The sequence below is a fragment of the Anas acuta genome, chromosome 11, assembly GCF_963932015.1.
Source record: "Anas acuta chromosome 11, bAnaAcu1.1, whole genome shotgun sequence".
Classification (NCBI taxonomy): domain Eukaryota; kingdom Metazoa; phylum Chordata; class Aves; order Anseriformes; family Anatidae; genus Anas; species Anas acuta.
In genome coordinates, this window is record NC_088989.1 from 10,294,892 (window position 1) to 10,313,565 (window position 18,674).

At 43.0% G+C, this 18,674-nt stretch overlaps 1 long non-coding RNA gene across 1 annotated transcript in view; it reads right to left on the reverse strand.

Moving 5' to 3' along the window:
- LOC137862321 (uncharacterized) overlaps nucleotides 1–18,674 on the reverse strand; it is a 60,107-nt gene that overhangs the window by 18,808 nt on the left and 22,625 nt on the right. The window contains exon 2 of the long non-coding RNA XR_011100183.1: nucleotides 12,651–12,789. This is a non-coding gene — a long non-coding RNA (uncharacterized lncRNA). The remainder of the gene's footprint in view (nucleotides 1–12,650; nucleotides 12,790–18,674) is intronic.

Consider the following 18,674-nt stretch of genomic DNA (forward strand, 5'->3'; position numbering starts at 1 on the left):
TGCATGGCAAGGATGAAAAGGGGGGCATTGCAGTTTTAGAGGGACAAAGTGATTTTTGCATTCTTGTAGGTCCCTTCTTTCTGTCAGGTATGAATTAAAGCACCTTGAAGGCAACTCTGAGGCGTGCTCTGATCCCCAGTGCCAACGATGGGCCCAACCACAGCGCATTTCAGTGCTGCCCATTTGCAGGACGCCTCTACAGTGCTTCATGAGCTGTAAGTAGTGTACAAAATGAGTTGTTCTTGCCTCTTCTGCCCCCTTTCTACAACCCCTGAGAGCTGTCGGGACAGCGTATCAGATACCAAATGCAATTAGGAGTCAAGTCCTGCCCCAGGAGTGACTAAGAGCTTTGTTAAATAAACTGCCTGCTCTGGCAGTGACTGGAAAGGTGACTGGAAAGGTGACTGGAAAGGCTGATGTGTTTGTTCCCTTTAAAAGGGGTGTGAATCTTACAGGGAACACCATCCTTGGGAGCCAACTGCATGCCTTCAGGTATGAGCTACTCTGCTGAATCCTGCAGCCCTCTGCGTGGCAAGCTGCAAAGAACTGAACCCCAAAAATTCTTCAGCAGGGCTGACCACATGGCCATTGGCCACGTACCACCAAAGCCCAGGAGCATTCATCTCTTCTACCTCAGGCCTCACAGCACAAGTGGCCTGCTTCTTTCTCTTAGGTGCACCTACTCTTCCTGACGTTAGGAAGGATTCAGGTACCCAGAATTAGGCCTCCAAAATGCACCGAAATTAAGGGGTACAAACAAGTGGTGCAAACAGACCTTCTCCTCCCTGTCAAAACGTGAGGATACAAGGGAGGGCAGCAGATTGTAATGCATGACCAGAAGGTGCTGTAAAATTCCTTGCGGAAACAAGATCTGTTATGTTTATCACTAATTTGCTAAGTAAGGTTAATACCGTGGCATTGACCCTGCCTCGTATACCCTCAGTAGAACTGCCGTGCTTTGTCCCACTATGATTTTACAGCAGAAAGGAGAACACAAGGCCAATACAAGAAGGTATTTTTCCACTCCCCCTCCTTTGGGCCCTCACCCCTTTGTAGCAGGGAAGATAACGCTCCTGCCAGTGAGCTTGTTTCCAGCATCAGCCTGTAACCAGCCTGTGCCCAAGGAAAGAGACCGACCAGCCACTGTGGTCTTTTATCCTGCCATATGAATAGCCTGTGTGAATATCAACATTATCATAAATCATTCAATTGCTGAAAGTCATCTTACCCTCATAAGGATCTGAATAGCAACCATTTCTAAATCCTTACATACATCCATTTACAGCAGCTGAACAGTGGGAGTGGATGGACCTATTTTTCAGCTAGCGTGATAATCAAGCCATTCCTCATTTAAGAGTGAATCCATTTGCCTTGGTATTTGACCCAAACAATAGCTCTAGAAATTGATATGTAATCTCCAACTAAAACTAAGATTAAGCAGAGGCCACCAAACTCCTTTGTTCCTCAAAATACACTTAAAATCCCTGACCAGATTCTGATCTTGATATGAATCTGAACACCAAATTAAATTCAAAAGCCACGGCGTTAATGTGGTGTTTCTCAGTAGCCTCCTGCATAGCCCTGAAGATCAGAATCTGTCCTTAATATTTCTGCACATGGTACTGTGCAGAACTAGCTCCAGACTATTTATAGCTCACACTATATATATACACTGCAGCTTCCAAAAGCATATTTTATCTTTTGGGAGGACAATGCTTTCTGAATTGTAAGAAAAGGCATCATTTTGTTAAAAAAATCTGCTCAAACCCTTAACCTGGAAGAGTGGCCCCATGCTGCCAATCAGATAATAAGCTTAATTCTTACATCACACTTTATTTGTAGCTCACTGTGTAGTTAATGGTTGCAGCTTATCTAACAGGAGAAATGTGAAACCAGAGTTTGAGAACAATAGGAACATGCCTGTCACCAGCAGGCTGCCAATGAATCATGTCCCTGCAGTCAAGCTCTCCCAGAAGGTCATTTGCAACAGAAATACATCTCTGCCTGTAGCTGGCAAAACGCTGAAAAGCGTTTTTCAACTTTACTCAAAGAAAACATCAAGCTGATCAATCACCTGAACAATTTCACCTTGCAGTATTTTTAAGTTCTGTTCGCCGCAAAATTTACTAATAAAGATTACCAAGCAAGCAGAACTGCTTGCTTCCGTGTCCGAGGTTCCAGGGGCATTTTAACTTCACCCTGAATTCAGGGAAGCTAAAAGCCCAACCTTTCACCAAGACAAAAATGACTTAGTGTTATCTTTCATGTTTATTTAGAAAAAAAAAAAAAAAGCATTTTTAAACAGAGCAACATTCTTCCACAGCATTCAGAATGGAAACCCTGAATCCACTTAAAGACGGTGAATTCTTTAAAACGGAATTCCTAGGAAACAGAAAGCTGCACTGACTCTTTCTTGCCTAGAGATATGCAGAAAGAGGACAAGGAAGCACTCAAAAAATCAGCTATTACCTGTGTCAAATATGGAAGTTATTTTTGCTAATACAGAATTATTTTAAAGAGACATTTTCACTGCTGTATCTGAAGCCAAAAGACAAATCTCTTCTGCTGCACTTGCAGAAGAGCTCCAGATTTTCTGCAAGAGGGAAGAGAACAGATGATGAGGGGATCTATTCTTTTCAGAAGAATGTCATTGGCACAAACAGCTGGCAGTTGGTGGCATATTATTTATACGTGCAGTTGCTCATGTTTTTTAACTGATAAGAAAGCGATACCTCATTTGCAATTCAGGTGAGAAACATGAGTGGCTCCACAGCGCCACTGGCCCCTGGGCCATGTTTCTTATCATATCAAAAACATCTGTCACAGTGTAAATGAGTTCATTATAAAAGCACATCAAATGTGCAGTTTCAGGATGAGACAGCAGTCTGCGAAGAAATGAGAAAAACAACCTCCCCCTATAAAAGCTGGGATGGTCTGGCCCATTTTTACCATTTGGGAGGAGGGGGAGCACTTGGAGAGGAAAGGGGGAGAAGGAAAAGAGAGAAACCTTGGAAATGTCACCGTTATAAATTATCCCTTCTCTGGGAGCCAACTGTGTCTGAGAACGGGCTTGGTTTGCTCGCGAGGGTCTGGTGGTTCGCATGCCGAGCGCGCAGACATTGCGAAATGAGCATCACGACACCCGCCGAGCCCTCTGCCCCTGCAGGCTGCGGACTGACCTGCTCGTAATGCTGGTCCTCCTGGCCCACGGGACTTCAGCCGAGAAAACGGCAATGGGTTGGGGAAGAAAGGCTGCACAGGGGGGTGGTCAGTGTGGGGGTTACCAGCAGAAGTGCGTTTGCGGGGCCTCCATGCGCACAAATGGAAATAAATCCCTTTTTTTGGGAAGGTGACAACGAGCTGTCAGGAGCTTCCACCTCTGGGAAAGGCAAGGTGCATCCTTAACCCATGCTGAAGAGAAAAACAGGACAGGTTGAAAACAGCTCCTGTACCCACACTCATCCCTGCTGTAATGCTGCACAGGGCCTGAGTCTCAAATGCAGTCGTTTGCAATGTGGGCCGTGTTTGTCTCTGCTGCTGTTCTCTAGGGCCGCGTCCAATACCCCTGTGAATATGAGGATATTTTTGTGCTCCTCTTTAGCAAAGACGAGGACAGCCCAAGGTGACTTCAAAATCCCTTCTGCTTAGAAGAGGCCTAGAAATGCTTCTGCAGCTCTGGGGTCTCCACCCTAACCCCTGCCTCCAATCTGTGCCATGCTGAACGACCATTTCCTGATGTATGCTTGGGCTTTTATTAAAAATAAATAAATAAATAAATCTCCTTTCCTCTTGCAGGGGATGATGCTGATGCTGATGCACAGGGGAAAGCTAGAGACAGGCCTGGACCGTTACTCCTCCAGTCCAAGCCCAACAGCCAGACACGCGGCGCCTGCTTGCACCGTCCTCTCACCGACTGCTTCAGTGAGCCTGCAGCTGCTGCAGTCACGGATGAAATGCAAAATACCCTCATTTTCTCCCTTAAGAGTACGAAAACCAAGCATACAGCTTATAAAAAAATCGGGAAAATACCCACGTTAACTTTACGGCTAATCGCAAAACATATTCCTAAATATGCATACATCAGCAGAAGCAGTGGGTAAGGGCTCCCATTCTAAAACAAACAGAAACATGCACTTTGAGCCCTCATATGAAATGGCAGTAAAAGCCCAACCCAATAATTATTTTCCTTGATTTTCAGCCAGACGAGGCACAAGACAAATAAGTCATCAAGGACAAATAAAAGGAGGTTCATTCATCGCATTCAGGGCTGGAATCTTTAATGGTCACCAAATGAACTAAGATAACTAAGTAACCATTGTAAATATTAATCTTTAAAGGAAAACAATACTCCCAACAACAGGAAGCCTGATAAGACATTGGATGTTGCCATCAGTGTTATGGAGTCTCTCTAATTTCCTTAGTTTTTTCTTATGCCTGTAGAGGGATCAGGAAGGGGACCATATGGTATCCCTCAAAGGAAGTAAATTAACATTATTAATAGCTAATGTGGGAGAGGTGAAACAGTGATTGTTCGTGGTGGTTGTTATTGTGCTTTTGTTTGGTGGTGGTGGGGAGCCTGCCTGCTAGTGAGCTTAAGCACTCAAGCCAAATTCAAAATCTTATATTTATAAACAGAGATCTGATAACAGTTGCCTAAGCATCCATGATGCTTTGCCAGCGCACGCACGTCAGGCTGATCTGAAGGGACTTGGGGTTTGTCCCAGGAGTTAGCTAATGCACAGCAAGGGACAATGAGGATTTAAGGCATGGTCCCTGTTCCTGAGTAACTCCTCATGTTGACCCTCACGTTCCTCTTCACATTTATCCAGTTTGAAGCAATGCTGCTGATGGAGAGAAGCTGTTCTCTGGCATCCACGAGGCAGCTGCTGAGGGGTCATTGAAGGGGTGGGCTCTCACAGGCAGTGGGCATCGATGCAATACTTTTGAGCTCACAGCGATAAACACCAGCAGGCTTTTGAGGGCTGTGCAGCAATGTAGTATGTAAACAGATATATTTTGTGGGAAATTATGATAAAGTGCTGGTTCAGGATGGATTTCAACTGGTGACCTGAAAGAAGATCTTAGAGTCCTGGGGCTTTTTGCCATTTCCCTGCACTACGTGAAAAAGAATTTACCTTTCTTAGGCCTTTTGCTTTCATCTCCCTCACCAAAAAAATTACAAGATGGTATTTATTTCTCCTAACAGTCACACTTACAGAATATATGTCATAACCTGTGGCTATTCGGAAGAGTGGAACCCTGATCCCAGCCTCAGCTCTGTTCGTCCTAGGATACCTGAACCCAAAACTGTACAATCCCCATTTCTTCCAAAAATCTTATGCTCCATACATTCTTCCCAAAAATTAAAGCTGTGGGCAACTCTTAGGTGGCCTGGCAGAGGTGGACTTCATGACATCTTTCATGCAGAGATGATTTGCAAAATAATTTGGCATAAAAAGCTTGATTAAAGTTACCCAGTGAGCTTGGCAGGTATAAGCAAGTTTTGAAGAGATTGCACAATAAACTCTTTAAAAGGAAAACAGTGGAGCCTGGTATAATTACTGGATCTTAATAAAAATTGAGTAGCCCAATAACAAAAACATTATGCTTCGGTGCACATGATGATTGCTTTTATGAAGACAAAGAAATTCCCTCTGCCCTTGAAAGCTTATAGTTCAAGCGCAAGTTGACAGCTGGATTTTGATTTCTAGGTTTGAAAAGGACAACTTGAATATTTTAAGACATTACAGGCTTCAATTAAACTTAGTTTGCTTACAGAGCAGTGGCACCTGTCTCTTTCCCTACGCTACAATTCTATTTGAAAAGACTTTCAGTAAACTCTGATTAAGTTTGTGTCAAAGCTGGTCTAAAATACCTCTTCCTGGGTTTTGAGGGGATATTTTATTTCTTAATTAACTCATCACATTGACCAGAAAGATCATGAAAAAGCTGAAGTAACTGTGCCTTGTGTGCTGGCCCTGTAGAGTCATATGACAAGGATAAATTGTTCTGCGCTGAAACCTGGATGGTTTATACTGCTGCAAAGTTTTCCATGCTGACAGTTTTCAAGCCTTTCAGTATTTCAAGTTACATAAAGTCATAATAAAACTCTTCCTCCTTGGCTCCAGAGAATGGGATTCATCTTGATCAGGACAGGGCTGAATTCCAGACGCGAAAGGGAAGATGCTTTTGTGAAGGCTTATGAGAGAACATTTCCAAAACATCTACAGCAACATGAGAAGACAGATGTTTAACCAGGGCAGTTCTACGGTCAGGTGAGACACTACCTCACAGAAATTAAATGCACCAAGCCAGACTCTTCAGTGACTGAAGACTTCTTAGACAACAAATCTGTGTATCTTCGTAATCTTAACAACCAGTATGATGACATAACCCTCATTACAACTCATTACGCTGTGGTCACACATTCACTTCAGGTTGTCTGTCCCCACCTTCCATACTCTGAGCACCAAGTGAGCATTTCAGAGAATCACTGAGGTTGGGAAATACCTCTAAGGTCATCTAGTCCAACCTTGGTGGTGCCAGATGAGAACAACCCTGCTCTAAAACCACCACGACCTGAAAAAGAGAGGCAAGTTTCAGTGTGTTTATAGGGAATTACAACACCAAGTCCAAAAGTTGAGATCTCAGAGGGCCCTGCCTATCTGTCTTACGCTGTTATCAGTGGGGTTACACTGGGCCATGCAAAGCGCACACACAGGTAACACCTCCCTCCTCCAGATATTTCTTCCTTCTGACCCATTTTCTGCCCTCACCATTTTGTCTGAGCTCTGTGGAAGGAGTGAGGTATCTGGGGGTGGCTGCAACTGCTCAGTTGTCACTTGGACTCTCCACTCACGCAGGTGGGTATTATGGGGTACAGGGAAACCTGCCACTCCCTCTCTCCTTACTCATCCACGTTGGGCCGGGTGCAGGAACCTGCCCTCGTCCCCTGTGGCACACGAGAGCGAAGGGCAAACTCGGCCTCTGCCCCTGCCCTGCGCTTGACCCAAGCAAGACGGTAACAGGCTATTTGTGGTAAAGCTCAGCACTTGATTACTAATCTCAGGGAAGGAGGGGAAAGCACAAGAGGGATTTTGACCCCATGGTGCGTCTTGGCTGACGTGGGCACACACTGCCTCCCAGGGCTGCCCAAGGGAAGTGTGCCTCCGGGGCACTCCTCCCCACACCCCATCCAACACCACAGCCTAGGGCGTACCTGGGGCTTCCAACACGACAATTTCTAGGACAAATATTGAGGATAATTAAGGCTAATCTCTGCTTTAGGTGTCTTACAAAGAAGGTCAGGTACTCTTTCCTTGTCAGATGCAATGAAGTTAGGCAGTTCCCATTAATAGCAAGTACTTGTTTCTCAGAACTAATAATTTTAAAAAGCCTTATTTAGTTCCTAAAGATTTCCTAATTTTAATCTTCTCAAAATTCAGACAAGATCATTACAGTAAACTCTATCCCTAAAGAGCTATAACAGTGAATTACATTCCCAGCACCAATCTCCTGTTGGTGTACGATTTCCTTACTGTACCTACGCTAGCAAGTACTGAGGTGCTATAATATTTATGTCCTGAACTCAGGTAATAACATCCTTTCAAATAATTTGACAGGCTAGGGTGGATTAGATACAGTCACATGAAAGCAAAGGAGGAATCTTCCCTAGCAACTTCAGCTATTTTTTTCTTGTGGTCTGCTGATTTCATAATATTTGGTCATAAGATGGTTTTGATATTCACTTATTATCATGACAGGCTTCTTCCTAAATAGCCTTTGGGTAGTAGATGTTTGTACCACCAGCAAAGTGGGGAAATTGGGGCTAACCAATTCCCGCTCTTGAAAGATCCCACTGTCCCCACCCACGGGGATTTGGGAGGATGAAGAACGCAGCACGAGCTCTTCTGCCTATGGATGGGGCTGCTGCCAGGAGGAGATCTGGTAAAACAGTATGTTCCGGCCTCGGTTTCACAATCCTCGTGCACCTAAAGCCCGATTTCCAAGAAATCGGAGTAACGGCAGTTCCCGTCCATGTGAAGAAGGGATGTTCCCCGGGAACGTCTGCCTTGTGCAATCAGCTGCAGGACGCTGAAGGTGAAGGACCAGGCAGAGGAGGCCGGCTGGCCTGTGGTCAAGCCAAGGCTGTGCTCAGGCTCAAACACAAGAAGCAAGTTCAGGGATTTTGTATGGAATGGTTGATTCAGAACATAGGGAAAACATGTGGCAACAAATACACAGAGCACAGCAACTGCCAAGCCGTTTGTAGCACTCCTGACCCAGCAATCCCCTTTATCGACCTTCACGTCTCCCTTTTACATCACGTTGCTACAGTACTAGAGCAGCTTCAGCAATGTTTTCCATGTATCAGCCTAACAATATTTTAATTAAGCTTAAGGAATTGAGGAACAGCATTTCATCCTCAAGGCTGCACACAGCAACTGAGTTTCACAAATAACCAGGCCCACGATTATGAAAATATGAACAGAGGCCTTCCCATACAGTCCAGGTGACTGCAGTTTTATACACTCCATAACATTAAATAAATGGAGGTTATTTTTATCTCTGTACTGTTCTGTGCTCTCACAATCCTTTGAAAGCTCAAAAATAACTAGAATACCCTGAAATAACCTGTCTGCACTAGATCAAAGAACAAGCAAGGGAAAAACCCTTGCAGTATGAGGCCAGATGAGCTGTCAATGGTTGCAAGAAACTTCTCCCTAAAGCAAGCTGGCCCCAGGTATGCTTTTTGTGTGTCACTCTCTCAGGCAGCCTGGTCCCAGTGCCATTACTGTCTGGTTTTGGTAAGCCCCAGACAACTTCATAAGTGAATGTACCAACACAAGCACAAAGTCTAGCCACTGTCAGCTTAACTGAATAAATGGGCTATTGATTTTGCAAGGCACCTGCCAAGCTCCTGCAAAGACCTCACAGTCTGGTACTGACAGAAGAGACCAGAACAGGCATCCAGCTCCAAATTCTTCCCTGCTGACATTTTGCATAGTAGTCTCCAGGTTTGTGGGTTTTGTTTCAGTGGAGGGCAGAGCTCCCTGGAAGCAGAGATGACCTCTGAATGATCCATTAAATAACGCAAGGCAAGAGCTCCAAGCGAAGTCCCACCAGCACCAGATTAAAAGCTCCTACAGTTCATCTTACAATTTGCTGGCTCCCAGGGTGCAGTAACAGGACAGGTGGCTGTTGCCATTTTTAAACTCTAGGACACCAATCCAAAGCTTGCCAGATTCACATTCCAGCTTTTTAATTCAACTGGATGAGCATCACATCCTCACACTGCCAACTGCGACTCCTGGGATAGATGCTTGTATTCCAGAGGCTGCTGTGCCAGACTCACTGCTGTTCTGTACCTCCCATGTTCCACCCACAAGACCACAACTTAAACCTGTGAGCAGAAAGACAAGCTCTGACATCCTGCCACCCCTCTCAACAGTTTGATGCAGCTCTGTTTACAGTGCATTCTATATTCAGGGTATAACAGACTCTTATGATGGAAAGCAAAAGAATAGGGCTAATTTACTTCTAACCCATAGTACTATTCAAGGGCCTCTGACTTGCTGCTAGTCCTCCTGTTTGGCAAGTAATAAATACTTAATAAAAAGTTAGATATCATCATATTGCTTTAGAGACTGGAAAACACAGGCTTCAGAAATTTATCAGATAGCTTGTCCAGAATCTCATGATAGTAAAACCCAGAATCACACCTACACAACTCTGTTCTAACTGATGCCCAGCTGTCTGCATAATTTTCAGTCTGGCTCTGCTGAAATATTTTGTTGTGACAAGCATCTAAATGCTTTATATCACTTTTGGCCTATAAACTATGAGATCACATTAAGAAGATGTAAAACTATAGGGAATGCATCCAAATGTCTCAAAGCAAAATGGAAGTGTTTTAGTCTGAAACTGTAAAAATACTGTGTGCTTACACAATCAGAAAGAAAAAAAAACCACACTATTTAACATAAGTATGCATTCAGATGCCTTATGCACAAAGAAGAAGCAGGCTTGGTGCAACATGAATACTCCTTCAGCAGTAACGTTTGAAATTTTGGGTTGGAGCCCTACTTCTTCATATATAAGGAGAAAGTCAGACTGATCTGTTATTCCATCCTGAGCCCAGCTTAACTACATTAACCATCAGAACAGGGTCATGTTCTGTTAAGTCTGTACTATCACATCCGTTAGTAACTTGAGTCAATTTAGCTGTCAGTGCACTGACATTTATGGTCTCCTATCACTCCTTTGTTTATGTTCAAAGTTCATTCATTGTCTTTTTCCGTTAGGGCCCTACATTCTCTGCCCTACTGCCTCATGCTACTGTCTTCTTACTTGAACCATCAAAAGTTTCTGTCTATCACTAAAGAAGAAATAGTTTCCATAGAAACTCCTAAGAACAGGCTAAGTTAACAAGGCATAAAATGAAGACAGTATCCTCAAGCTCACCCATTTTGAAAATCTAGGTCAGCAATGTTTGCTTAAAACATTCCACTCTTCTAAATCCATGTTCACTTGACTGTTAAGGATGTAATAAAAAGAAAGGCTCTATCATACCCCAAACTTAGCATGTTTAATAAAACACTGTATGCCCATGTGAATAAACCATTCTTACAACTCCTTTAGTGTTTTCCCTGTTGCACATCCTTAGATAACCAACGGGCATTTAGTTTTACCATCCAGGTATTTATCTTCACCAAACATTTACTCTGGCCATCACAAACAGACTTTCAGGTAGCATTCGAGTAACCTGTTATGATATCACTGAGGTCAGGAGGCATTGGCTATATCACCCGTCATAACCTCAGTTCGAGGATTTACAGGAACAAAAGGACAGCACACGTGAGAGTCAAATTCAGTCCCAACATAAACAACGCACAGACAGAAGCCAAGGAATCGAAACCAATGCTGAAATTCGCTTTGGGTGTGCTCACAGTTGATGCTGACTGATCTCAGCCACCACCACCAAGTGACAAGTCTGATCTGTTGAAGCAAAATGGATTGTGCTACAACAAATTAATTGTATACAGTGGGTTTCCTTAGTGACAATCACATTTCCTTGCAGGAGAAGAAACAGTCATACCAAGTATTAGTGCTACATATGCTGTCAAGTACATAGCTTATGGAAAGCTTCCTCAAAAGACTGCTGTGGAGGGAAACACTGATGATTTGCTTGTTATTTCCTTTGCTAATTGAAAGCAGATGTAATCACTTGCAATCAAATACCTTCTGAGATGCAACAATTTAACTGCAAAAGAAAAATAGCCAAATTTTCAGGCATCTTTCATTCTGATCTCCACTATTTATAATTTAAGCTGACTGAGGACCTTCAGCATTTCAGACAGCTGATCAATTTGTTCCTGCTAAAAGGTAAGGTCCCATGTAAAGGGCAGCTGTGCTTTGCCCACAGTTGATGGTGATGGGACTTCAGCTGTTGATGACAAGCAAGAAACAAAGGTTAAGAAAATACCTATAACCTTATGACTCCCTGAGAAAGCTAGGTGCATGTGATGACAACTTACAAAAGAAAAAAAATAATAATCTGCTGTCCAATTAAAACCTATTGCAATCCATCCTGTGTTCATGCTGTTATGAAATTTGAAGTTAATCGAGCATTTTTCCAACCAATCTCCTTTCCCTTCTTAAGCCCCTACATAATGTGTTGGTTTAGGAGTGACATATAGCCAGGACAGTTTGAACAATTTATCTGAAGCAGAACAGCAGTCCCCACAAATACTTCGGTGTAATTCAATTACACTAATTAAAATAATTATTTCCACTTAACTTGTTACTGAACTGCTTGCTTGGCACATCTAGAGTCAGCCCATACAAAGGTCAGGTGCAGCCTCTCAAAAACTCTAGGGAAGACAGAAAAGGAGTGTTGCAGGATACAAGTCTCTAGATGTTGGTAGTGGTTTGGTTTTGCTCAAGTATGCAAGCTAACAATGGGCAGGTGGAAAGCCTGCAACTTGCTTCATCTTGTCTACACACGTCATGCTTCCCCCCCTTAGCTCTCAGTCCCCTCCTCAGTTGTGCGGCAAACCGAATTCCCAGCCTGGGAAGTTTCCTCTGGTAGTAAATTAGAAAACAAGATGTGCTGAAACCTAACAATTTCTCTCTGAGGGTGGGTACTTTGTAGAGCTGGTTCTAGAATAAGAATCATAATGACTGCCTAGACAGCTTGCCCTCTAAATCTGCAGCTGGAGCATTTGCTACTCGTGCCTACATCTGCAGAAACTCTGGAGGAAAAAGCAGTCTATTTTAGAGGAAAAATGAAAGAGACATAAATGTCAAACTTGCTTTCCTTTTTTTTTTTTTTTTTTTTTTTATAGTCTGAGCCTAAAGAAAAGTTTTCAACTCATTCTATGTTGCCACTATAGCTCTGTCTCCATCGCTTTGCAATTTTACAGTGTGCCTGTCTGCTGCCAAATCCTTCCCTCAACACAACCACAGAGTGCAAAAATTCTTTGCTTCCCTCACTTGAACCTCCAGCAACCCTCAGCGGCTTTCTTAACTGCAGCCTTCCATGAAGAAGCACACAAAACAGTCCTCAATCATTCCCACTAGACAAAAAAATTAAAGCAGGCTGTGTATTTTTTTTCCACTTGTATCAATAACATCACCTCTGATATTACCTTGAATAATCCTGTTTAACTGGCTACCTCAGCAAGCCTCTAGGTCCTTCAGAAGGCCACCATTCCTCTGCCCCACGCAAGAGAGCGAGTCATTTCCCCCCTTTGCTGACCCAGAGCCATGGGATTGCTGCTTCACCATCTGAATTCAGCCACAGCAGGTGGGGAAAAAAGAAAAAAAAGAACAGCAAATCAACAGGGATTTCGGTATAGTGGATGGTGGCTATCAAAACTGGTGCACTGGTGTTTTCTAGCATGACCTCATATTCTCACTCGCTGCTCTTGTCTATATTTGAAGGTCAAGGCCATGATATGCATCCTATTAATGTTTCTCTGTGGCCTGGATTTTTATAGTCTACTGACATCTAGGTGTTCATGCTGCACTTGAGATAACTCCCTGTAGTCCCCAGGAGGCACATAAGGTTATCTGTTAGGCTATGTGCTTTCATTCACAAAATAGATGCCCAAAACTTCCAAATGAAAAACAGACGAGCTTGGATTAGCTACTGTTTTAACTCTTGAGTGGAGTTAAAGTTAAAAACACTGCACAGCAAAACAAAGACATTCAGACATCAGTGAGCTCTCATTACTATGATAAAGAAAAAATTTAGCCTGTTCAGTAGATCGATAGGTCTATTGATCCATCTGTGAAGAATGTTAATAATGAAACATGTACCAGGCATACGTGGATAGAAGGTACAGGGTAATCCATCTCCAAATGGTACTCGCTGTTTTGCTGAACATAAAAATTTGCCCTTGTAATCTATTGATTGTCACAGAATTCAATCAAAACACAGCTCTCTTAGCACTGGCAGCAGTCTGGCCATGGCCCAAGAGGCCAGAATATACAACTAAACTCAGCTAAAAATGTTTCAGTTTCTCTCTCTTGTCATTCTCAGAGGGTTTTCGGTGCATCCACGTATGTTGCTCCAGAGCATCGGAGTTGTCTTTAATTGAAGCTTACGCTTTGGTGACATCTGCATTCCGTCATTCAGATGTCCTGCTTCTATCCCAGGAATGCAGCTACATTATAGTTTGTGTTATCCCAGGGAGACTGAGAGATGCTAATCCATTCTTGTGTTACATCTTGGCTGGACTCCTCACACTTTGCTGACAGCTTTAACAGGCAGGACCATGAATTTATTGCAGCTTAATCCAAATTTATCTGCAAAAGATGCCACCTGAGACTAAACATTCATGTATCATTTTGCCTGGCTTTAGATCCCATCAACACTCTCCCCAGGAAAGTAGTGTATTGATATTAACAATTTCTCTGTTAATGCTTATTGCTGTTCATTTGTCTGATCCTCTGCACAGGTGTATATTGCTCCGGGCTCATCCTTCGCTTTGCTCCTGGTGGACCAATTTAATGATCTGAATGAGAGTAGAGAGCACACTAATTAAATTCAGAGATGTTTAATCTAAATCAGGAGGTGCTGCAAACACCAGGGAAGGCAGGGAGAACACAATTCAAAAGGAGTTCATAAACCTAGGGACTAAATGGAAAAAAAAATCTCTAAGAATGCAAACAGAAGTGTTTGGGAAAAGGGGAATAACATGAAAGATATTTTAATAGAATCATATTTTAACAGCAGAATCACTGCAAACTGTTGACATTAAATGGACTGTAGAAAGTTAGATCAAAGCTTGGAGCAGAATATGATGTTTAAAAAAAAAAAATGGATAGAAAAGCTGTTAGTCTTGTTACAGAGACAGGACACGTCTTATGTTCAATTTACTCCCAGGATGCTATGGGTCAGAAATACAGCCAAAAATCCCACAGACTGAAAGGAAACCCCAAAAGGTTGAAGGATTTATACGGGAAGATATAAAGGTCTAAATGTGAGTAGCACAGCCAGATGGACAGGGGGAGGAGTACAAAGGCTGGCAAGAGCTTGCTAAGAAAAACTACCATGAAAGGGGAATTTGCAAAAAAGTTCAAGAGGTTCATCTTGAAAAAAAGGAAAGAAAAAAAAAAAGGAGGAATCAAGGTCTGGGAGGGGAAAAAAGGAAGGTCGTATCAGCAAATGGTGTAGTATAGAAATCTGCTGATGTGAAACACATTCCCCAGGGAAGTAACACTGATGGCTAACAAGTCAGGAATAAGCTAATGGCCCATAAAGACATCACTGTATTTTTTTTTGTTGTTGTTGTCATTGCGTAAAATTACTAACTTCCTAAGCACTGAAGAACAAGTCCTCAGCTGATGAAGACCACTGCAGCTCCACTGAAGCTTGTGCCAATTTACACCGGCAAGGTCTGACATACCTCTCATAGTTAGTACACTGTGTTACGAACAGTAACTTACCCTGCCTGCAACCAGCAGAGTTCCCTTGCCCTTTATAGCTCTTACTCAGTATGTGTTTCAGGAATACAGGGCTGGAAGGACCCAATGGCTTGTCCGATTCTGTCAGATCCTGTCCTATGAGACTGGTCTGACTGCAGCTCTCAGACCTGGGCATCCACTCCATCCCCAAGAAGGAAAAAAAAAAATCAGACCCCAGCTTACAAACGATAACAGAAGCTTAATTAGAGGAAGCATTTAGCTTTGTATATAGAAAGAATTACAAGGAGAGGTAAACATCTTTATACAGAAGTGCACAAATTGATCTTGGTCAAAACCAGGGAGCAAATTCACCCTTTGACACTGCATCACATAGCGTATGAGGAAATAAAAGGCCTGCTCAAGCCATTTTCCTGGGCAGGTCTCTTCAATGACGTTATCAAAATAGGTATTTCACGAGATACTGGAAATGCAACAGATTTATAAGGAACACAACACAAGTTCAGGTTGGAAATCAGAAGAAATTTCTTCTCAGAAAGAGATGTCAGGCATTGGGATGGGTTGCCCAGGGAGGTGGTGGAGTCACCATCTCTGGTGGTATTTAAGGGAAGGTTGGACGTGGTGCTTAGGGACATGGTTTAGTGGGTGACATTGGTAGTATGGTGATGATTGGACTAGATGATCTTGGAGGGCTTTTCCAACCCTACTGATTCTATGGTTCTATGATAACAACTATATACCAACCACAGGAGATCAGCCCTTCTACTAGTCTGAAACAGAAGCCCCTAACGTAACACTACACAGAGGCTGGGAAAGCTGCTCAAGATTACATTCACGCTCAGAAATGCATTTTGACAAAAGGCTTGTTTCCATTTTCCTTTGTACAGCAGCTTTCTGCTCATTTCAGCGCCTAAGCAGCATCGCACCCCTTCTTCTGCACAGACTCCCCTTTCCCCTTCTTTTAAAAGAGCAAATCTTTGTGAAGAGAAGAGTTGAAGTTCTGCCATTCCTGTCCAACAGCTGAAGGTACGAGAAGCCAAAGAGGTTGCTTGATTACGATATGTAGATTGGAGAGGAAAACAAGAATCGAAGGTTCTCAGAGTCATCAGGTCAAGCAAGTTAAGTAGGAAGGAACTGGCTCACAATATTTAATATGCTGCACGTCCATGAATGCCTTGCAAATATTAACTAATCCTCACAAAACCCTTGTGAAATAGGTTAATATAAACCGTTTATATGCATGCAGGCAGTGAGAATATACAGTGCCTGCCTTTGTGCATTGTTAGTGAGTCAGGAACTGAAGTAGTTCAGTCAAATACATCTTCTAGAGCTCTCCATCTGGCTTTCATGTCAGCAGAAAACATGACCAATACCTCATGCTGAAGGTTCAAGCATGGCCCAACGCCATCAGACAAGCTGGGACCTAGGATTTCATGGAAACCTGTGCTGGGATTATGGGAGGAGTGCAGTTTTACAGGATTGGGATGAGAAGCTAAGAAAAGGCTGGCTGCTTCAGCTCAGCTTTGGAAATTTTGAGGTTGGTCCAGATGTGACTCAGTAAAATTTGGGTGTGTGGCACTCATTCACACAGGTACCAAAGAAATTCTCCATTTAGAGAACTCTCAGCACCAGGACTGACAGGCTAAGAAGTATTTTCCCACGAGAGGCACATCTTTCTCGTGCCTAATCCAGGTACTTAATACAGCACTTCAGTAATTAAGTTTACACCCCTGTATTCTGTCTCTTCAGCTTTACTTAATTTCACCGATTTCTATGAAATGAGTTCCACTCCTTTATACTGGTGAGCACAGAGAAATGGCTTTTTTCTTCCTTTTTGTTAGAAAAAGCTTTCACTGGCAGCAAAAATCTGTCTGAACTGAGACAGAAATAAAGTAGCAAGAGAGGTTCAGCCTCCCAGCCTGTGAATTCTGGCCTCTCGAGGCTAAGTGTGAAGAGGGCAACTGTGACAGCGGGGACAGGCCAGTGCCAGCAGAGCTAAGGGAGCCCTCAGCCAGCTGAGATGAAAACAAAACCGCCAATTGATCTATACGTGACTTTTAGCCGTTTCCTGATACCAAGGTTCAAACAAGAAGTTACCTCACCAAGGGAAGCAGTTGCTCAGAGCAGCAGAGGCACATCTTGCAATTAGAGGTGGGGATGGGATCCAAGATTCCCTGGGGTCTGTTCCCAGCCTTGCCAGCCCCCTGTATAACTGCAGACCAGCAGTCACTCAATGTATTTTGGCTGTTTATCCTTCCTAGGGTGCTGAAATACTTCAATGCAGGACTTCACAGAGGACGTGTTCCTACAATTCATTATGTGGAGTACAAAAAACCAACTTGCTTTGACATTGTAGGGCTGAACAGTGACTGAATTGCTCCATGCCTTGGTTTTCCATCGACATTAAGAGAATGCTCAAGCTTCCTCTCATGTGCTTTGAGATCTCGGACGGAAAAGAGATGCAAGCACAAGTGTCACACTTCTAATGAGAGGAAGAGACAGGTTTAATTCTTTCTACTCTTTGCTTCCCCGCTCCATTGGGAGTGGCATGAAAACATACAGAGGACAGGCTGGGCTCTATTCTATCAAGATTTAAATTTAGCAAGGAACTGGAAAAGTTCTGGGAGCCTTACATCTGACCCCTGTCTCAGAAGCAAATATACATAATTCTTGTCCCATAGCTAAATTTGAGTTAATTGTCAAATGCCAGGCCAATAAAAGAACTGTCCAATTCAAACCTTATCTGCCCCAGATGCATGTATCTGCTTACAATATCCTTTGTTAGTTAAACAAAACAGAATCATTGTTGCTAAGAAGTTAATATTGTTTAAGATTCACTGGCTAACACAGAACACTTTCCTGACTTTCCCCAAACACATTCCTTTTCTATTCTCTATCTCAGTTTCTTCCCTCTCTTTTTTAAATTTCCTTCTGGCCTGGCTGAGGCTGAAGTTTTCTTTGGGTGATTTTGCTTGCAAAGGGATATGAACTTTGAAGGAGGCAAACATTTCTGTTGATAAAGTAAAGGGTAAACAACTGTTCAGATCAGAGAATTAAATTAAAGAATAAAATCTGACTAAAGCAAGCATTCCCCAAGCATCGAACAGAAGCCTATTTGCTCCATCTCCTACCAGCTCACCTTTTTTTGATTATTTCCCTAACCTACTCATAGCCTTTTTAAGCCTGTGCCAGTGCTCTGAACTCCTTTGTCCAAACAGTGAGTTATTATGGAATGAAAAACAACTGTAATGTCTCTATGTCCTTACGAACATTAGTGTAATGCTTTCTGCAATTATTTTTTTTTTATTTGCTCATCTTTCCTAGTGTTAGGTACTGTCCTGGCACAAATAGCCACATAGAAATGAAAATAAAAAGACACACTTCATTACCAGTGCAGTACCAGTCAAGACTCCAGACATAACACATGTCCCTGGCAGACCAGCACCAGTGCGCTGCAGCAGCAGAGCACTGCTAACATGCATCTATCTGGTGATATGAAAGCTGCACTTTGCATCGATCTGTTAAAACCATCCCATCCCCTACCTCCATTTCCATGCTCTGCAGCATTAAGGGCTACCACTGAAAATTGATTTTTATCAGGATAATTCCAGCAACCCTTCAGGTGTCTGATAGCTGAACTCTGCCCACCGAGATGTTACCACTTTACCTCTGACTGATGCTGCGTACACCAGAAGTCCAGAGTCAGCTGGTGTGTAAGCTGTTGTAGCTCTCCAGGATCTTTG